Genomic DNA, 20,416 nt, shown 5'->3' with positions numbered 1-20,416 from the left:
GATTAACTATAGACCAATAAAAGCATTGTTCTTGCTACAGTACGGCTGGGTCTTCTCTCGGTATCTTTACTTGCACATGTGACAATAATAACTAATAAAAGTGGATGATCAATGCTTTGTGGTATCTCATGTCTCACTGGCTAACTGATAAAACAGTGTATGGGAGAATTGTTGGTGAAATTCATGGTGAGATCACTGCGCACACACACAGTCAAGAGAGAGACAGGTTTAGAAATGAGAGATGGTTTATTTGCTTACTGGTTTGCTATGGTAATGAAATGTAACACACACACACAGTTTGAAACGGAAACCGATATTAACTCTGGACACCTGAAGCCCATCATGTTAACATCTGACTGACAAGTTAAGAAAGGTGTCGTGTCTTTACATCAGGAATGTTTTCCTGGAGACCACTGTCATTTTTTTTTTAATGGAGAATCCTGTTACATTCTAGGATTGAATTACATATCAAAATACTGTACAGAATATCACATACAACAATCTAAAAGAGGACATAATGTTGTCTCATGGCAGATATAGTTTGAAATACTGATGTGTGGTTTTTGATCAGTCGTTAACACAGGCTGAGGTCTAAGAAAGGGCTTATTCAAAGAGGTATTAGAATGTTGCAGATAGGATTGTAAAGTAGATACAGCGCTTGCAGTACATAACAGGGAAGCATGTCTGCTCTACACCATGTATTTCTATGTTAACTTTCAGTAATGTGCCCCATTACTGAATAAGCTTCAGGTGTCTGTATCTGAATGGCAGAGATGTGTAGAATCTGCCACGGACAGGAAACCGCATGTTTTAACCCTTTCACACCCATTATTGTATAAACACCTACATTCTGTTCCACTGAACATGGAATGGCAATCTAACAGAATAACAGCATACTCACAACAATATCACATATATCTCAATTGGCTGTCTGAAGCACGCACACGCACACACACACACACACACTTTAAAACCCTTTCCTCTTACAAAGTTCCACTTTATTTTAGTTTAGTTCGATCACCCAGAAAGTGCATTTCTGTAAGTAAGAGGTGGCTCAAATCCTGCCCAATCTCAACACCCCTCTAGACCTGCATCAAGCGATTTGGATTAGAAAGTGCTAGAGCTAGCAACTTGGTCATGCCCCACGGCAAAAAAAACTTGAGGGCACAATGAGAGTAAGATAAAAAATAATGTGTTATTTACATTTACATACATTATAACAGACGGGGCAAGTTGACTTGGATTTCCCATCTACATGTCTCTCTATATTCATATCTCCAGTGTGTATCTGACATTCATTCTGGCAGTACTCTGCCAGCCTCCTCTTCCCCTTCTTCATGTGAGGAAAATGGCCGACTGGATGCCAATAAGTGTGTAGTAGCTGCTACCAAGAGGTTCAGAGCATACACAAAGCAGCTGCACATTCACAACCATGGCCTCACAGCCAAAACATCAAACAGGAGTAGGACTGTATCCTCCTATCACTGCAGTTTCCATGGCAAATAAGAATTCCCTGCTCAAATGCCCTCCTTGGAATAGTAATAGGTTGCCCCTAGATGCTGATCTTGGGTCAGTTTCAGATTTTTGTTTTGGGGAGATTTGGGGAGGGTCATCTGATGGTAGATCTATGCCTAAGGGAAGGTTCTACCCGGAGGCCCCTCCCCCTCCTCCATGGTAGCTCTTTCCTGGTTGGCCTCCAGGCTATGTCGGGAGCTTGGTCTCTCTCCAGTCCCGCCTTTGGCCAGGTTGCTGGTCAGCGCTGCGTAGTGGACCTGCTTAAGGTTCTCCTGAACGTCAGTCTTAGCATTCTTCAACAGGTCTGCCTGCCCCTGAGAGAGGGAGGATGGAAGAGAGAGAGCGATAACTTTCATCTATCACCTGTTACACTGCAGTGTTCTGGTGTGTTATACCTATGAGTACCTGTTTCTGGATTCAACCACACGACCACACCAATTAGCTAAACATCAAGACAATGACTATTGGCTAAGGCAAAACAAGCTATTGACTACTGTCCCCCCAGGCTCTGTGTGTGTGTGTGTGTGTGTGTGTGTGCATTGGCTGACCTTCAGAATGGTGATGTTCCAGCTGAAACTCTCCACGGCCCGGCTGAGCTTACGACCTTTGAGCCCCTCCTTCATTGCCAGGGACTGCAGATTCTCATGGAATTCCATTGCTGGGGAATCACAGACAGACAGACAGACAAGTTGGGAGTGAAATTGGAATAAAGACATCAAAAGTATTATAAGCATTGTCATCATGCTACCACGCAGAAGAGAATGGGAGAACGAGAGTGTGTGTGTGTGTGAGAGAGAGAGAGAGAGAGAGAGAGAGAGAGAGAGAGAGAGAGAGAGAGAGAGAGAGAGAGAGAGAAAGAAAGAGAAAGAGAGTGACTGATGGAGAAAGACTGACAAGGCAACGTCGCACCTCCTGTCCAATCTGGTTAAACTGAGTGTATGGGATATAAGCCAAAGATGTACAAATGAAGATCATCTGTTGAGTGGGAAGCTTTAAAGGATTCTCTGATGTAATTGGGAATGTCATTGTAGATTCTGATAAAGACCAGAGGACATTATTACAGTTGAAACATCAATATAATACAGTATGCTACAGACAAAAGGAATTGGGGAATTGAAGAAGGGGACCACGCAGGGAAGCTATAGAAGATGAAAATGGTTCACATTTAAATTCTATATACAATTTGTATCTTTATTGTCCGATCCTGGTTAATGGTTAAGGGGACTGCAGCAGAAGCAGTCAATATGTTCATTCCAAAATCAGGAAAGGATCTGTCACTCTGTACTAATCATAGACCTATCGCTTTGTTAAATGCATTATTTTAAGATACTGTCAAAGTTATTAGCAAATACACTTAAGAAAGTAATTCATCCTTTATATCAAATATCAAAATCACTAGTTCAGATAATACAAAAACAATTTAGAATATTGTACATACAGCTAAAATGTTTAATGCTCCTGCGGCAGCCCTCTCACTGTCACTTGATCAAGCAGAATGGAAATATTTTACGTATACAATGAAACAGTTTGTTTCTTTTTTTAGAAAGTGGGTTTCCTGTATACACAACTGCTAAAGCCGCAGTGCTAACAAATGAGTTAATGTCGCCTTTGTTTACTTTGGCCAGAGGGACAATACAAGGATGTCCGTTAAGCCCTCTCCTCTTTGTGTTGACTTAAGAGCCACTGCAAGGCAGTCACAAGATATTGTGATTGGGAAACGTGAATATACGTTGGTTATGTATGCAGATGATTATGCTGGTATCAACAAATGGATTAGAGGAAAGTCAGAGGTAAGCCCTAAGTACAAAAGACCAATTGAGTACATTTCATTTCATTTCGGCACCATATAACTGAAAAGAAAAGAAACCACCTCAGTTCCCAGAACTTTAAATGAGTGCTGCAACCTTTGAAAGGATGATTGCAAATGTACACAGGAAGGCAGAGAAATGTGGAGAAATATGGGCAGTGTTTGAGACCATAGTAGTGATGAAACAACGTCTGCTGTAGTTTGCTGTGGTTTATCTTTTTCTATATATCCATTATTATTATGATTATATGTTCTCTTTCCTCTCAAATATATATTCCCTTGTCTCATTCTCTCCTAGCTCTTTCTGGGAAATATTCCTTGGGGGTGGGAGGGAGGGAGGGTGGGAGGGATGGAGAGGGAAGTAGAGTAGGGAAATATCTGGGGAGATGGGTGCAAAGAACTGAAGGGAAAACAAACACTCTCTGTTTTTGATTTGTTCCTTAGAATTGTATTTTTGATCCTTGTTTTATTCATTTATTATTTTGAGTGCAACAATACTGGTGTTGCCATAGCATCTGATGTGTTGTATCGTGTGTCAGATGTATGTGTTGTTTTTGTTGTTACAACAGTATGTGCTGTATATACTGTACTCTGTGTATTATTATGGGACAACGTACAACCAAACATAAGTCTCAGTACACTTGAGAAACATGATTTTCTCCAGAAAACCAGAGAAGAAAACCAGATTTAGCCCGGCTAAACAAGCCAGGCTTGTACCAGATATAACAGCTAAACAAGCCAGGCTTGTACCAGATGTAACAGCTTCTGTCTGCAGTCAAATAACAAGAATGACACAAAAACATCAGACATTTGAAAAAACGTTTCCACACAGAAGTCAAGACATTGCACATAATAATCATCTCACATATAAGTTGTAAAAAGAGCAACAAAAAACAAACACTGTCAAAAAAGGTTAATTGGCTACAAACCTGTTGTTCTTATAACCATTGTTTCACTTTGTGTGTAAAAGCACTGACACTAGCCACACATTCTAACTGTTCTGTTGGTTTCAGTAGTGAACAGCTTTTACAGAAAAAGCATGTGCCGTATCTTCAGTTAGCTTAGATCTTCTTCTGCAGTTGTGGCGTTTGTTTATGTAACAGTGTCATCTGCATACATTTGTATATCAACACCATGACACACATGTTGCAGGTCATTTGCTGCATACAGTATAAACTAAAGAGTAAAGACCCTAAGGCCCCGTTGGCAGATAATGAGACTTTCTATTGATTCTAACACACTGTATTCTGCCAGATAAATATGAATCCATCCATTTGAAGCATTGGGGCGGAAATTAAATGTTGCTAGTTTAGAGAGTATAATTCTGTTTACAGTATCAAATGTTTTATGAAAAACAAAAAACACAGCTCCTACCACTTCCCCTGTGTATGTTTTAGGCTTGTTGTGTATGTTATTGTTTTGTGTATGTTGTAGTATGTTGTGTTGTATCTATTGTGTGTACAGTATGTGTGTACAGTATGCATTTAAAAAGAAAAGAAAAGGTGTGTTTTGTGTTTGGTTTCCTCTGTCCGCCCTGGGCCACTGTCACCCTCTCACAGTCTCCATGGAGACCAGGAAGTGGGTTAACATAGGGCGCATGCTGCTGTGAGCGATAGTGAGCCCAGACTTAAACACAGCAACCTGAACGCAACAAACAAGACTTAACATAACACAGGCCTGTTTGTAACTAAAGGACTGCAACACTCAAGAAAGAGTACACAAGCAGTCACACACACATTCTCCCTCCCTCATTTTCCCTCTCGTTCTCTCTCGCTCGCTCGCCCTCTCTCTCGCCCTCTCCCTCTCTCTCACACATACACACACAGGATGTCTTCCTGCCACTGCAGTTGCTAGGCGACACGAGGCTTGAGTGCCAGGGCATTCCGTTGCGTGTGTGTTCAAGTGGGAGACGTTCTATCTTCCTGTTTAACCAAGCGGAACCGACTGGCAGAGAACATCAACACAGGCCAGAATTCTTACTGATACTGCAGACAGACATACTGTATACAGAGGGTTCTAGAACTACACTCTAGAACCAGAATGTAAAAGAACTGTTGGGAGGGCTGAAACCCTTTGAAATCCATTGTTGAAACCCTTTGAAATCCAACCGTTTACACACGGGAATCTCAGCCACATCTAGCTGCTCTACGACCTCTCGATGTACAATGCCCCTGATGTAATCTGTCACGAACCTGACTCAGGCTATGAACAGCAAACTAGTGTCCCAGAGAAGACCACAGATCTAAGTCATAAGATCTGAAACCAGCCAATCACAGCCCCCCCTCTGACCCCACTCCTGGACATCACTACAAAACATGAAGCACAATGACGACAATAACTGTATTCACAAAGCACTTGCCTATCAATGAAGCTCTGTTTGACATAGCTTGACATAGCATGACATAGCTTTGATATACACACAAACTCACAAACTCACACGCACGGGCACGCGCACACACACACACACACACTTGTTTATTTCTCCTCTTAATCCCTGTATAAAGCACTGGACTCATGAACCCAGATGAAATTCAGATGAGAATAGGATCTCAGGAATGGGATACCAACATCAACATTCATCTTTGTCCACCTACCCATCATGTGTCCACTTCTCTATGTCTCTCCCCCCAGTCTTTTTTTTCCATTCATCTACGCTTACACTTCTCCACTGCATATTTATCGACCCATATCTCTCTGTCTACTACTCTACTTCCCATGTATCTCTACCCACATCCTCTCCTCACACACTCTACCCTTTAATTGGCCAGTCAATCATCGTCTCCTGGCAACAATGGAACACTCCAAAAAAAAAAACTGTAATCACCACAGTGGCGACAGCTGAGCCAAGTTATATCAGCTTACCCTGGATGCCCGACAACCCGAACCGCAAGGTAAGCTCTGCCAAGGAATAGTTGCCCCCAGACGCTGATCTAAGGTCAGTTTTGACCCCAAGGACTCGGAATAGACTCCAACTTCATTACGATACTATGACTTGACTTGGACTCTCACCTGTGGTCTGTATCTGTAAGATCCTCTCATAGACTCCGTCTGAAAGCTCAATCACAGCTCTGCTCATCTGGATCATCTGTAAAGAGAGAACACAGTCAGTCATATTATACACACACACACCTCCTTAAGACCTGCTCATCCCCACTACCCATGTACAGCTTCTCTATAAATAAATGATTCTGATTCTTTGGATAAAGGCATCTGCTAAATGCCAAACATGTAAAAAAAATTGAACATGAATGTAAATATAACATAGTGTACATTTCATTAATAACACTATAGGGATGTACATGATAGACCTGATTCATTCCACACATCCTCCTTCAAAGCCATCTGAGACATGACCCCACTTAGTCAGTACGGTGTTCAACAAATGAGAATGAACTACATGGCTCCGAGGGTTCTGTCCAGATCGACACACACACACACACAAACACACACACACACACACACACACACACACACACAGTCCCTCCCCCCCGTCTCTTCCCTTCCCTTCTCTCCAAGGTATCAGGAGTCAAGGCATGGAATCCGTTTAGCCAAATGAGATTCAAATTCATGCAAATGGGCATTCATTCTCTCAACTCCATCAGCTGGGTAGAGAGGGCACATACAAAAAGGCCCATATACACACACTCACTTACTGAACACAATTCATGTATTAAGACAGGAAACAGGAAAACCATACAAGCACATTTTCACACACACACACACACACACACACACACATCAATGGAATCGCCTGGCACCGGATAAATTCACCGGATGCATCCGCCTCCCAGCCCCACATTTAAATGGAGAGTCTGACTTAGTGAGAACAGTCTTAATCCTTAGAGGAGTCACATTCATCTCAAGTAAACCCCTTTCCTGACTGTTCAAGAGAAAGCAAGTCTAAGTTATGGTGTGTCATGGGCAATCTCACACGCACACACTCATTTGAGATTGATGGTAAGAATTTAACTCTACATGCCAGAATGATGGAACAGATGCACATTGTCATCACCACGCTTACACAACACTATTCCATAAAGACGCAGACATCCAAAGTTCCCCAATCTGCCCAGTGGACCGCTCTTTAAAAACAGGCAGAGAGAGAGAGAAGCGAATGTGTGTATGTGGCTGTGTCTGTGACACTGTTAAATGCAATCTAGCCTGCTACTAGACACAGATCAAGCCTGCTATTTGATTATTTAGCATCTTCAATGGAGAGTCTTCCCAACTCAAACCTATACAACTCCATCATAAAACGGAATGAATTGATTGATTGTATAACTGATGTGTGAACTCGGGCTCCTCACTGTGTCATAGGTGGCAACCACCCGGCGTAAGACGTCAGGCAAGGGTCCCTGGGGCTCCATAGAGGGGTACTGGTTCCGGAGCTCAAACAGCAGCAGCGGGGCCTCATCCGCCCCCGCCACACGACACCCCAGCGCTAACACACACTGCATGAGGTTGGCCACCGCTGAAACACCACACAGCTCCCTGAACACAGCCACAGAGTTCTACAGGACAAGGAGAGAGGAGAGGAATACACACACACACACACACACACACACACACACACAGACACAGTGTTTGAATCGTTTCCAGTGATCCCATTCCCTCCAACTTCTGATTCAATTAGAAAGGTTTTATTGAGAGTGATAGAGACAACCATAAATGGATTCACTGGCGCACTATCAAATGAATGTTTATTCTGTTATTTTAACTCATCTGCATTACTGTATTCTGCTAATTAGTTGATTATGTCTTGGGCCCAAAGGCAAAAGAGCAGTTAAACAGCAAAGTGATCTTATATGAAGTATAAAATAGATTAGATTAGATTCAACTTTATTCTCATAGCAAAGTACAAGCACCAGACAATGAAATGCAGTTCAGCATCTAACCAGATGTGCAAATAGTGAAGTGCAAAAACAACATCTGTTTATAACACATTTCTCATACAGTATGACTAGGATCAATACAATCCATCAAATTAAAATCCAACTGTTGCTGTTGCATAAGACACACTACAGTTTTACTAAATAAATATACTTAAAAACGGCATACTCCATCTCTGTCCAACCATTCCTCTCCCCCTCACCTGCATGTTCTCCCTCAGGTCCAAGGCTTCTCTCAGTGGTGGAGCGGCCATCTTGAAAACGTCATCCACAGCTCGGACCCCCAGATCTCTGAGGGCAGGGTACTCTCTCCCCCGCCTCGCCTTACGCACCGACAGCCCCCGCTTATGAGATTTGCCCCCTCCTCTCCGGTTGGTCAGGGCCACGTGGACAAAGAGCCTGGCATGCGGAAGGTCCTCCCCCGTTAGAGACTGTAATGGTACATGCCGGTAGCCTGGCTGCAGACATTCCAGGGGGATGGTGTACTGACCTGTGATAAAAGGAGGGGAGATTACAAGTGATTCACGTGACATGTAGGAGACAGGGGGGGGGGGGTTAAAATATCATACACATATTTATATCATATATTCTCCTTTATGCCGACCTATGAACTCGTCGCCGATGAAGTCGTCGTCCAGCACCACGAAGCGGACCATGGCCAGCTCAGGCAGGTTGATCTGGAACTCAAAGCTCTCGTCGAAGATGGGGTTGTCTCCGTTCTGGGTCACCGTCCTGGTGCGACGCTCGGCACAGTCGGCAGGGATGCCGTGGATCTCTACATAGATGTACGGGTCCACCACGTCTCCTTTAGCCCCGCAGCCACGCGGCCTGGGGAGGTGCTGAGCACTGATCACCTGGATGCAAGCATCATCATTTATTTTGAATGTCAAAAAAGAAATATATACATGTATATATACTGTATACACACATGATATATTCTAGCATTATTCAACCAAATTCACTGGACTGAAGAGCCCTAGTGCTCGGTAATTGAAGGCACTTTAAGAACAGAGTGTAATGACCTTGACGTGGAGCAGCTGAGGGGACACACCAGGCACAGAGTCCCGCGTGTCGGCGCTGAAATACGACACCTCCTGGCGCATGATGGCGGGCCGCAGAACGTACCCGCAGTTCCCGTTCTGTCTGAACCAGCCTGTGTTCAGGTCCATCATCAGGCCGGGCGTCTGGTAGTTCATGGCCACGATCTGACAGCCGCATTTCCACAGGTCCTGGGGGTTCATGTTGCTGGAGTCAATCCTGGAGGGCTTGGGGTAGACACGAGACAGGAGACGCTTGTTGTAGTTGACAAAGTCTCTTGGGCGCTCGCTGGTGCAACGTAGCGCTAAGGACTCGTTGAAGGAGCACATTTCCCAGGGTTTCTGTTTCTCGAAAGAGCTCTTGAAGTCGGTGAAGCGCACTGACTTGCACAGAGTCACCAGGTCTGAGAGTTCCTTCAGTAGCTGGAATCGTTTAGGAAGTGAAAGGGGTGAGTTTGTGAGGCCACCGCCTCCTTTCTGACCTCCCTCACCCCCTCCAACCCCCGACCCCCCACTGTTGGCTGCCTTCATCGACTGACACACCTCCACCCCCTCGTCTTCATCACTGACATCCCCCTCCGTCCCATCCTTGCACCCCTCTAACTTCTGTCCCTTCAGTAGGATCTTGCCTCTCAGATCGTGGGGGGAGGGCAGGTAAGGGTCCCCCTCCTTGGGGGGGTCTGTATACAACCTGTCCCCCAGTATATTCTGTAGATGCTGGAGCATGACTCTCTGCTGGCGGAGTGAGCAGTGGTTCTCCACGCACAGCACCAATGGGTACTCCGACGCCACAAACGCAAAGCGACCAATCACGTCGAGGACGCAGCGGAACGCGATCTGTGAGGTGAGGGTGTGCCCGGTATAGACCACAGGCTCGTCGGTGGCACCATCCCAAACATCCACCTCCACGCACCTGCATCCCATCTTCAGGGCACGGATGTACCCCGTGATGTCAGAGGGGCCGCGGAACTGGTCCTCAATGAGGTAGGTGTTGTGGGAGGAGTTGATGTAGTAGTGGGTGAGGCTCTGGGACATATCCTGGCAAACGCCGCTGTGTTCCGGGTCAAAAAGGTGGCACTCAGGGGAGGTGAGGTAGCTGGTGAAGCCGTCCAATGAGAGAAAGCCCTGCCGCCGGCCCTCCTCTGATGGCTCGTGGGATTGGATGAGCTCCAAACTAGCCTCCTCACTCACCTGGGTGGCATGAAGGGAACACGACACACAGACAGAGAGAAAGAGAGAGAGAGAGAGAGAGAGAGAGAGAGAGAGAGAGAGAGAGAGAGAGAGAGAGAGAGAGAGAGAGAGAGAGAGAGAGAGAGAGAGATTTTATTTAGATAGTCCCCTATAGATGATGTACAGTTTCTCAAACTATCAACAAACTATCGACTGCAACTCTGTTCATATGCAACAGCTTGCTAGGGTTACCATTAGGGTTAGGTTTCAAGTTAAGTTTAGGGTTGAGGTTATTTATAAACATTTTCTTCTTTCTTGCACAATCATTTTACACGACACATTTCTGATCTATGATTGATAATGATGAACTACAATGTTTATCATTATTTTTTAAAATACACCATTTGGGGTTACAGTTAGGTTATCTACCGAACGTCTACAAACCATTAATTTGGGACTATCTAGTGTTACTGAGAGAGAACACGCATAAGATAAAAGCATAAGATCCATAATTAAAAACAGATGAATGAATGAATGAATGGACTTTATTTGTCATTGCTACAGTACAGGTACCAAACAACGAAATTTAGGAGGGGTGACTCCCTAGATAACATCATATCAGCACTATCAACAACATGTGAGATCCCAGCACAGCGTGTAGAGACTCACCTGAGCCACTCCCTGCTCAGCCTCCAGGAACCTCGTCAGGTCTTTGGTGTCCAGGAACTCCTTATTGCTGGAGAATTGCACCAACAGGAAGTAGATTTCCGGGCGGGTGCAAAAGTCGTGAAACACTTCTATGAACTCGTCCTTGGTGACTCTCTCCTCTTTCCCTCTTCTACTATTACCTTTAACCCCAGTCCCAGTCCCAGGAACATTAACGCCAGCCCCAAGTCCAGCCCCAGGTCCTACCCCAACCCCAGCCCCAACTCCAGCCCCAGGTCCTACCCCAGCCCCAGGCACAGCTCCAGCTCCAGGCCCTACCCCAGCCACAGGCCCAGCTCCAGCTCCAGGCCCTACCCCAGCCACAGGTCCAGCCCCGGCCACAATCATCTTGTCTCTGACCCGGTGGAGCTCTTTAAACCTGCTCTCTACTTTAGCAATCCTCAATCCAGGATTAACTTTACGAATCAACCCTACAGCCAACTTCAAACGAATCCCCACCTCCTCATCCTCATCCTCATCAACAGCTGCAGATGAAAACATCTCCACTAGCCAGGCGAGCCGAAGGCTGTCCTGACTGCTGGCAATCATGTCCAGGGCATGCTTCCCATACAGGACCATATACCTAGAATCAGACGGAGAAGCAGTGGAGAAATGATCATGTCATCAAAGAGTCTTTAAGCAAAGGGGGAACTATTTGTTACAATTGTCTAATTCCACAGGGCTATCACAAGTTTGACATCGCTGTCTAATCCTTCTACTTCATACAGTACCTCAGGCCCGTCACCCACACATTGGCCACCTCTGCAGAGTTGGCCACCAGGTCCAAGATCTCGTACGTTTCCCCATGGATGATGGAGAAGGCACAGTCCTCTGAGATCTGGTCGTAGACGCCGTTAGTTCGGAAGGTGTCCGTGTTGCGGCCCGTGCGGACCTAGGATGAGAGAAAGAAGGACTCAACACAAGGTCACACAACAGAACCAGGGTCGTACACCAGAGAAGGGCAGCATGCTCTTCCAGTTCATGCCTGGGCTGGCTCGATGCCAGTTCTAAACGTTTTAATTAACAAATGCACTTGTTATCTCGTCAAGGGCAGGCTTATTTATCTCTCACCGTGGACCCAGACTACTTCACTGGGAGTAAAGAGATTTACAACATCATTATGTATTCCCTCGTGGTCTCGCTCTGAGTGTGTGTACTGTACTGTACCTCACGGATGGAGGACACACTGATGCGGGCCTTGTCTGACTCCTTCTTGGACGGCTCCCAGCGTAGAGCCTGCAGCCCAGCCTCCAGCAGGTAGTAGCGCTGGTAGACCCGTGAGTTGGAGCGTACCTTACGCAGCTCACAGCCCTCCACCTGCAGACACCAACAGTGTGTCGACACAATGACGATGTTTGTGGGGTAGTGGTGGTGGTGATGTGGATGATGATGATGAAGGCTATGTTGATTGTTGCATTTTTTTTTCTTCCTGGGATTAGTGGGCTTGGGGTTTGTGGATTTGTGGTGGATGCAGTGTTCCCTTTTAAACAATACAAATTAAGTTGTCCTCCATTGTGGGAGAAAGACAATACAACAGTGTGTACAAAAGCTACTGTATAGATCTGGGGTTAACTGAAGACTGGCCACATTTGGATCTGTGGGGTGTTGGTGGGGAGTGGGATTAGTCTGTGGTTGGTGGGGTGTGGGGTTAGTCTGTGGGGTTGATACCCACCATGGAGCTGATGCAGTCGGCAGCACTGCTGATCTTCCTCTCTGACAGACTTCTGCTGAAGGAGACTGTCTTCTTCCTATCCCGACCTGCACGAGAGCCGTCCTGCATGAGAGGGAGGGAGAGAGGGGAGTGTGAGAAGAAGAAAAACAAGAACCAAAAAGAGAGGGAAGGAGGACTGAGAGGAACAAAAAAGGGTGTAAGTGAAAGCAATAGGGAAGACAGAAAGAGAAGGGGATATTGTAGAAATACAGTGCCCTCCACTGTGCCCTCCAATTATTGGCACCCCTGGTAAAGATGAGTAAAAAGGGTTATTAAAAAAATCACCTTTTGGTGAATTAGCTTAATGTCACACTGAAAAGAATGAGAAACATCCAACCTTTAATTGAAGTAAATTTATTCAGAAAAAAAAAATCTGTCATCAAGAAATAATTATTTCTAACAAAACCAATAATTGTGGAGGGCACTTTACATCCCCTAGCCTTATCTACTCCCCACAAACCCTGCCCAGGGTCATTCCAGACTGCTGTTGTTCAGATGTAAATTGCAGCATGCGTTTGCCCTTCACCAATCCACCATAAATCAAACTTTATGAGGAGAGACGGGCCCAGAGAATTTGAATTCCGCCCAATGACATTGGCTAATCCTCTGAACTTGGAATCACCGTTCCACTGCATTGACCAATCAAAAAGAGTTCTGGAGAGGGCATTTAAAGAAGATGATGAATGCATTTGATGGGGGCGGGGTTATTTAATTACTGATATATCGTCATCCTGATCGGAACAGTCAAAGGTAATCTGGTCTGACAGAATGATGGAGGACCAGCAGAGTGGGGGGGCAGGGAGACTCTAATCACGTTATCACACATTGAAGTCCGCTGGCACAGTCAATGCCGACTGATAACCTTATCATTCAGCCAATGTGAAAGAATAGGTTCTGAAAAACATTTAACTTAATAATCATATTTAATTAAATTAAAGATAAACTCACAATCAATTGCAAAGTAGCACACACACACACACACACACACACACACACACCAGCCTCATGAGCTTAATTACTCCATCATAACCCAAAATATAACAGATTAACAGCTGAACACTACAACTTATTTTAAATGTCCATGCTGCTTTCACAGACTGTCAGTCCTTGCATCTAGAGTTCTGTGTGTGAATTTGAGAAGTGTAACATTTCTCTAACCACATCTCTCATCAAGGCTGGTGGTTAGTGTGTCAGAGACTCCTTTGAGGGTTCAGTTTAAACTATACATAGCAGGAAGGACCAGCGCTTCACAGCTCACCCGCCCTTCCATATCTTCTTATGGACTTATGGACTTTGAAGGTTTAAACATGTTGGCTCTTAATGAGAGAAGAGAGAGAAAAGGAACTGCTTCATGTACATGTGTGCATGTTCATACAAAGGGGAGAAGAGGGACAGGGCTGCGTTGTATCTGCGTTGTATCTTAAGAATATGGATGAACGTGTAAAGGAGAAAACATCATTAACGAAAGATGAAAAGGCTTCCCTCGCATTTAGAGCGGAGGAAACGGAAATCACAACCCCCCTTTGAGACAGCTTGTTAATATGCAGCAGTAACTTGCCAATAGAGATGAACTGAGGGGGCGTGGGAAGAGAGGTTGGGGGACATCCTAAAAATACCCATCCCTCATATCATTACACCTGCCAGGGGATAGAGAGAGAGAGAGAGAGAGAGAGAGAGAGAGAGAGAGAGAGAGAGAGAGAGAGAGAGAGAGAGAGAGAGAGAGAGAGAGAGAGAGAGAGAGAGAGAGAGAGAGAGAGAGAGAGACTATAGTGGAGGGGGGAATGTAAACAAAAAATAATAACCCCCCGCCAGATGGAAGTTCAGTTCCTGCTCAACAGGGGTCCCTACAGGTGGGGATCAAATATGAATGATTGACCATAGCTCCTTTATTCAACACCTCATATATTCTCTCTTTTCTTGTTCTTTGAAAATAGAGAGCGCAGCAGCAAGCGACACTCTATTCGCACGGGAGAAACCACGACCACAACATAAACGCATGCGCATGCTGTGATAAACCCTCTCACTGAGACTGTGGGGAATTGCACACACGAGCTAGAGACGACATGAGCATTTTGGCGTATTTATTTCCTACTGAAAGGAAGGGCACCGCCCGCCCACTCTGAAAAACGGCACTGCAGTAGTGTCCAACTTAGAAAAAAGGATAACGAAGGGTCCCTCCACCGAAGGGACACGCCCGCTCTGCATTTAGTTGATTGGGGGTTGCCCGGGGTCGCAGGGCCGGGCTCCAGCTCCGCCTTCGTGGTTCGGGGGTACTCCGTACCGCTCTCCTCGGGTCTCAGGGGTATTCCGGCTCTCACCCGTACCCGTCATGTCTAGACGTAGCTCCCCCTCTCCGTTGATTTTGTTACTCCCTTTATGCGGGGTCGCCGTCGCCAGGCACAGCTGCGCCTCGATGATTGGCGGATGCGGGACAGCTGCGAGAACGGACAGTATCCCCCGTTGGCGGCTCTACTTAGGGGTCTGTGGGCGCTTTCCGAGGTCCTGAACCCCCAGCTTATGAGTAACAGTGAGAGGGATGTCACAATGCACACACACACACACACACACACACACTCACACACTCACACACTCACACACTCACACACTCACACACACACACTCACACACACACACACACACACACACACACACACACACACACACACACACCTAACTGCTGTACTGCCCCAGAAAATCTATCTGCCCCTAAATCCATACGCAATATTTATGTGCTACATTGCCAGTGACGGCCCATGCATTAAATTACCATTTCAGTGTGAATAAACATGACATGTCTGTCGTGCATCACACAGGCGGTAGGTTCTACACCATGGCCATGGAAGGAGTGAATCATCCACATACTCTACACTGTAAAGCACTTTGCATGCTATGAATGAATTGACTCAATGTTCAAGTGTCAGCTGTGTATAGAAAGTGAATTGTGGTTCTTCCCCCATCCTATAATAACACTCAAAGAGGCGATGATGATCATGTCATGTGAGCGTCTGACAGACAGAGGTTTGTGTTCAGACTGTTTATCTGGAGCAGTATCGCATGTGACCAATCCAATAGTGATTCAATCACAGTCTATATAGGGGCATGTCGTGTCTACCCTATACACACACAACTCGATTACAGTGTCAATACAGGGCAGAGAGGGAGAGAGATAAAGGTTCAAGCACACACACACACTCGCCTCTGACGTCAACAGAGACCCTGAACCAATTACTCCCTAGAAGTAATATCTGGCACCCACACGCACATACATTCATGCATACACGCACACAACAGCCATAGACGCTTGCATAAGACAGACATGCAAACATTCAGACACACATACAGTACACAGATTTATTCACGTGTATATGTAAGTGTGTGTGTGTGTGTGTGTGCATGTGTGCACGTGTGCGTGCGTTCGTTTCCCCCAATAAATGCTTGTGTCTCCATCATCGAAAGCCATATGGTGAAAACCTCCCAGACGCTTCACTGAAGCCTTCAAAACAGGAAGCAGCCTCTCTGCCAGTAAGAGAGCTACTTCCTGTGGCAGGCATCACAGGAAGAGCTGAACTGTGGAGCCAAACTCAAAGCTCAGAGCATAACTACAGGAGAAAGAGAGAATACATCACAGAGGAGAGGGCCTCATGATACAATGGTAGGATTAGGATGGACAGATGTATGGAGGAAGGGAGAGAGAAGTCGAGAAAAAGAAAGGGAGTGGACAGACGGACAGGTAGGCTGAGGTGAAGAGAGAGAAGGAGAGATAACAGAGAGCAAATGCTCAGATTCAAGGTTCATCTGGGAGGCAAAGAAAGACCGAGAACTATCAGGGAAAGCCCTGTGTGTGTGTGTGTGTGTGTGTGTGTGTGTGTGTGTGTGTGTGTGTGTGTGTGTGTGTGTGTGTGTGTGTGTGTGTGTGTGTGTGCGGGCGTGTCTGTGTGTGTGTGTGTGTGTATGTGTTAGTGTACTATATAAAAACAGACGTTTCGAGGAATGCTTTAATAACAAAAGCTCTGGTATATGAACACACACACACACACAGTCCCTTACCAGTTGACTATGCTTACATGACATGATGTATTCACATGTCTAGTCAGCATCACATGTCTAGTCGACATACCCCCAACCCACCCAGAACTACTAATTACAGAACACCACTGTCAGCAGAAACAGGATGTAGGTCGTTAGTGGGCGGCTGCTTTGATCTACTAATTAAGAGAGACAGAGAGAGAGAGTCTATGTTTATTGCCATGTGTAAATAATTTTTGAGAGACAGACAGACGGACAGTCAGACAGACAGACAGGCCGACAGACAGACAGACAGACCGACAGACAGACAGGCCGACAGACAGACAGACAGGCCGACAGACAGACAGACCGACAGACCGACAGACAGACAGACAGACAGACAGACAGACAGACAGACAGACAGACAGACAGACCGACAGACAGACAGACAGACCGACAGACAGCAGTAGGGAGAGACAGACAGACCGACAGACAGACAGACCGACAGACAGACCGACAGACAGACCGACAGACAGACAGACAGACAGACAGACAGACCGACAGACAGACAGACAGACAGACAGACAGACAGACAGACAGACAGACCGACAGACAGACAGACAGACAGACAGACAGACAGACAGACAGACAGACAGACCGACAGACAGACAGACAGACCGACAGACAGACAGCAGTAGGGAGAGACAGACAGACCGACAGACAGACAGACCGACAGACAGACCGACAGACAGACAGACAGACAGACAGACAGCAGTAGGGAGAGACAGATAGGGAGGAATGGAGAGGACCTTCTCTGACTCCCGAGTCGAGAGCATCTCCTGAAGTGTGCAGAAAGCATTTCATCACATTTGTGATGGCAGCAGGTGAAACCGGGTACAGGTCGGCAACTGACGGACCGTTCAGACTTTTACTCTAAAATTGTTTCAATAAATGTCAACGTTGTTGAAAATCAATGACACTCTCGCTAGTCAAGCCAAAATATTGCAATTGCAAAGGATTCGGTAATGTCATTTCCATTAGTCTACACTAACTTGGTAATAGTGGGGGATTACTCAGCGAATCCATTGCATTGCAATATTTTTGGATTGACTAGCGAGTGTGTCATTGATTTTCAACAACACTGCCATTCATTTACATTTTGCAGAATAAAAGTCTGAAGAGTTGGATCGCTTTCACCAGCTGCTGTCACATTTTTTCCACAAGCGACAGCACGAGCCCGCATGTACAGAGCCGCCTGTGATCCTGTGTGGAATGGTAGGTTTGGTCATGATGGATAGCAGCACACTTTAACCTGACACACACATGATGGTACCAGCAGGCACTAGCACGCACACTAACCTAAAAACACAAATAAACAAACATATGCTCACGTACACACACACACACGCACGCAAGCACGGACGCAAGCACACACACTGTTACTATTCACATTCCTTTCTTAATTAAAACAAAACAAATTGGACTTTCCCTCTCCCTCCCCCTCCCCCCTCTCTCTCGCTCCCTCTCTCTTCCTCCCCCCCCCAACCCCCTCCTATCTGAATGACCATTAGCTGAGTGTCTGAGTCACCTGTAATATACATGACATCATCATCACTCTGACAGCACATTTCCTTATATATTGTGTAGGCCTTTGATTATGTTAACCAGCTTCCTCACCTAAGAGTGTGTGAATGTACAGTGTACAGTGTGTGTACAATGTGTGCATAATGTGTGTACAATGTGTGTACAATGTGTGTGTGTGTGTGTGTGTGTGTGTGTGTGTGTGTGTGTGTGTGTGCGTGTGTGTGTGTGTGTGTGTGTGTGTGTGTGTGTGTGTGTGTGCGTGTGTGTGTGTGTGTGTGTGTGTGTGTGTGTGTGTGTCACATGAGGCAAAAAGGCACCGTTATAATTGGGAGCAGAAACAGGAAGCATTATGTGGTCATATAATTCCGTCAGCAAGACAATGTTACAACAAACCATTTTCTTCAGAGCGGCAGAACACAGACTCTCTAAAAAACCACTGACTAAAGGTTTACCAGAACACCAGTCTCCATTCTCTACAAGTCTTTTGATGTTCCAGATGAGACGCTGGCTTGGGGGGTTCTCATGTAGTAAGCAGACACAAAAAGGTCATTCTGTCAGTGAGCTAACCACAGTTTCAGCTGAATGGCGTCACAGACCTCGTTGGCCGTTAGCACAATCCAAAAAGCAAACAGAGGATGACTACAGTCTAGTGTTGTGAGAGTGTACACAATACACATTGTGCTTTCGTTTGGTTGTAAAATGTGATCCTAATACTGTGTAAAGTCATTAAAAACAAGGACACCCTTTTCCTCTCTTTTAATCAAGACTAGACTCCTCACCTCAACTGACCTCCACTCCTCCATAGCAAAAATGTGATTCACATCCACGCTGCTGTGTCTGTGTTTGATATATCTTCTGATAGTCTTGTGCATACTGTACTGTATATGTGGAGGGAGGAAGTAGTGTGTGTGTGTGTGTGGGGGGGGGGGGTGGCTTGAGTACGCTAGAAGTGTCATTCAGATTGTAAAACATCACTGGATGTACTGCAAGTCAGTCCAAACTGAAGGAGCTCAGAGCAGCTAAAACTCAAACCATAACACTGCCCAGCTGCTTGCCAACCCCTTGGCCAATACTGTTTTCTCCAGTGAGAAAAACACATCAGTGTGACAGACACATGTATGCACACACACATGTGCACAAACACACACACACACACACACACACACACACACACACAATGCTTAATACAATACAGCCTCATGAGCTTAATGCAATACAAGAGAGGAAGAGAGTGGATGGGAGAGGAGTAGGGGTGAGAAGAGGACAGGAGAGAGGATGGAGGAGGATGAGAAGTTGAACAAAAAGAGACAAGAAGAGAGGTGAAATCATGGGGATAAGGGTGAGCTATCGTTACATTTGATTAGATTAGATACATCTTTATTGGGCACTGGACACTCCTTGCTGTCACAGATGCCCTCCATTCTGTTCGAGCTTCATCCCTCTCCTCTGTTGTTATTCTGGACCTGTCTGCTGCATTCAACACAGTAAACTACCTGATCCTTCTCTCCACCCTCTTGGATCTGGGCATCTCTGGCTCTGCACTCTCCTGGTTTGCATCCTACCTGGCCGATCACTCCTACCACGTGATGTGGAGAGGATCGCTGTCCTCTCCAGGTGAGGTTCCCCAGGGCTCCACCCTAGGGCCCTTTACTCTTCTTCCTCTATACCAAATCTCTTGGCTCAGTAATTTACTCACATGGTTTCTCCTACCATTGCTACGCAGATGACACTCAACTCTTTCACTGTCCTGGGGCCCCGCTGGTGGAACGAGTCACTACCTATCTTCTTCCGTAGATTGAAAACCGATCTCTTCAGGCTACATCTTAACTGTGCCTCCTAAAGACCTCCTCATCCCCACTACCTCCCTATACAGTTTCTACAGTTACAATAAATCTAAAGAAATACGTAATTCTTCCATCTTCTAGCATTGTAACTGTCAATGGCCCCTGGTCATACCATAGGTATGACAGAACAGAGCAAAGGGGATGAGCAG

The 20,416-nt window shown here is 45.8% G+C and overlaps 1 pseudogene across 1 annotated transcript in view; it reads right to left on the bottom strand.

Moving 5' to 3' along the window:
- Positions 1–270: 270 nt before the first annotated feature.
- The window catches only part of LOC308158430 (inactive phospholipase C-like protein 2), a 22,089-nt pseudogene continuing 1,943 nt past the window's right edge, over positions 271–20,416 (bottom strand). Inside the window, exons 2-13 of the transcript XR_013938030.1 lie at positions 12,796–12,897; positions 12,291–12,440; positions 11,855–12,015; positions 11,466–11,706; positions 11,088–11,326; positions 9,234–10,439; positions 8,816–9,065; positions 8,415–8,701; positions 7,630–7,833; positions 6,332–6,407; positions 2,064–2,173; positions 271–1,829 (exon numbers count right to left, since the gene is read on the bottom strand). The product of XR_013938030.1 is annotated as an inactive phospholipase C-like protein 2 (transcript). The remainder of the gene's footprint in view (positions 1,830–2,063; positions 2,174–6,331; positions 6,408–7,629; positions 7,834–8,414; positions 8,702–8,815; positions 9,066–9,233; positions 10,440–11,087; positions 11,327–11,465; positions 11,707–11,854; positions 12,016–12,290; positions 12,441–12,795; positions 12,898–20,416) is intronic.

This window comes from Nansenia antarctica (genome assembly GCF_963989245.1).
Source record: "Nansenia antarctica genome assembly, chromosome: 5".
NCBI lineage: Eukaryota > Metazoa > Chordata > Actinopteri > Argentiniformes > Microstomatidae > Nansenia > Nansenia antarctica.
This window is presented reverse-complemented; position numbering and strand designations above follow the sequence as displayed.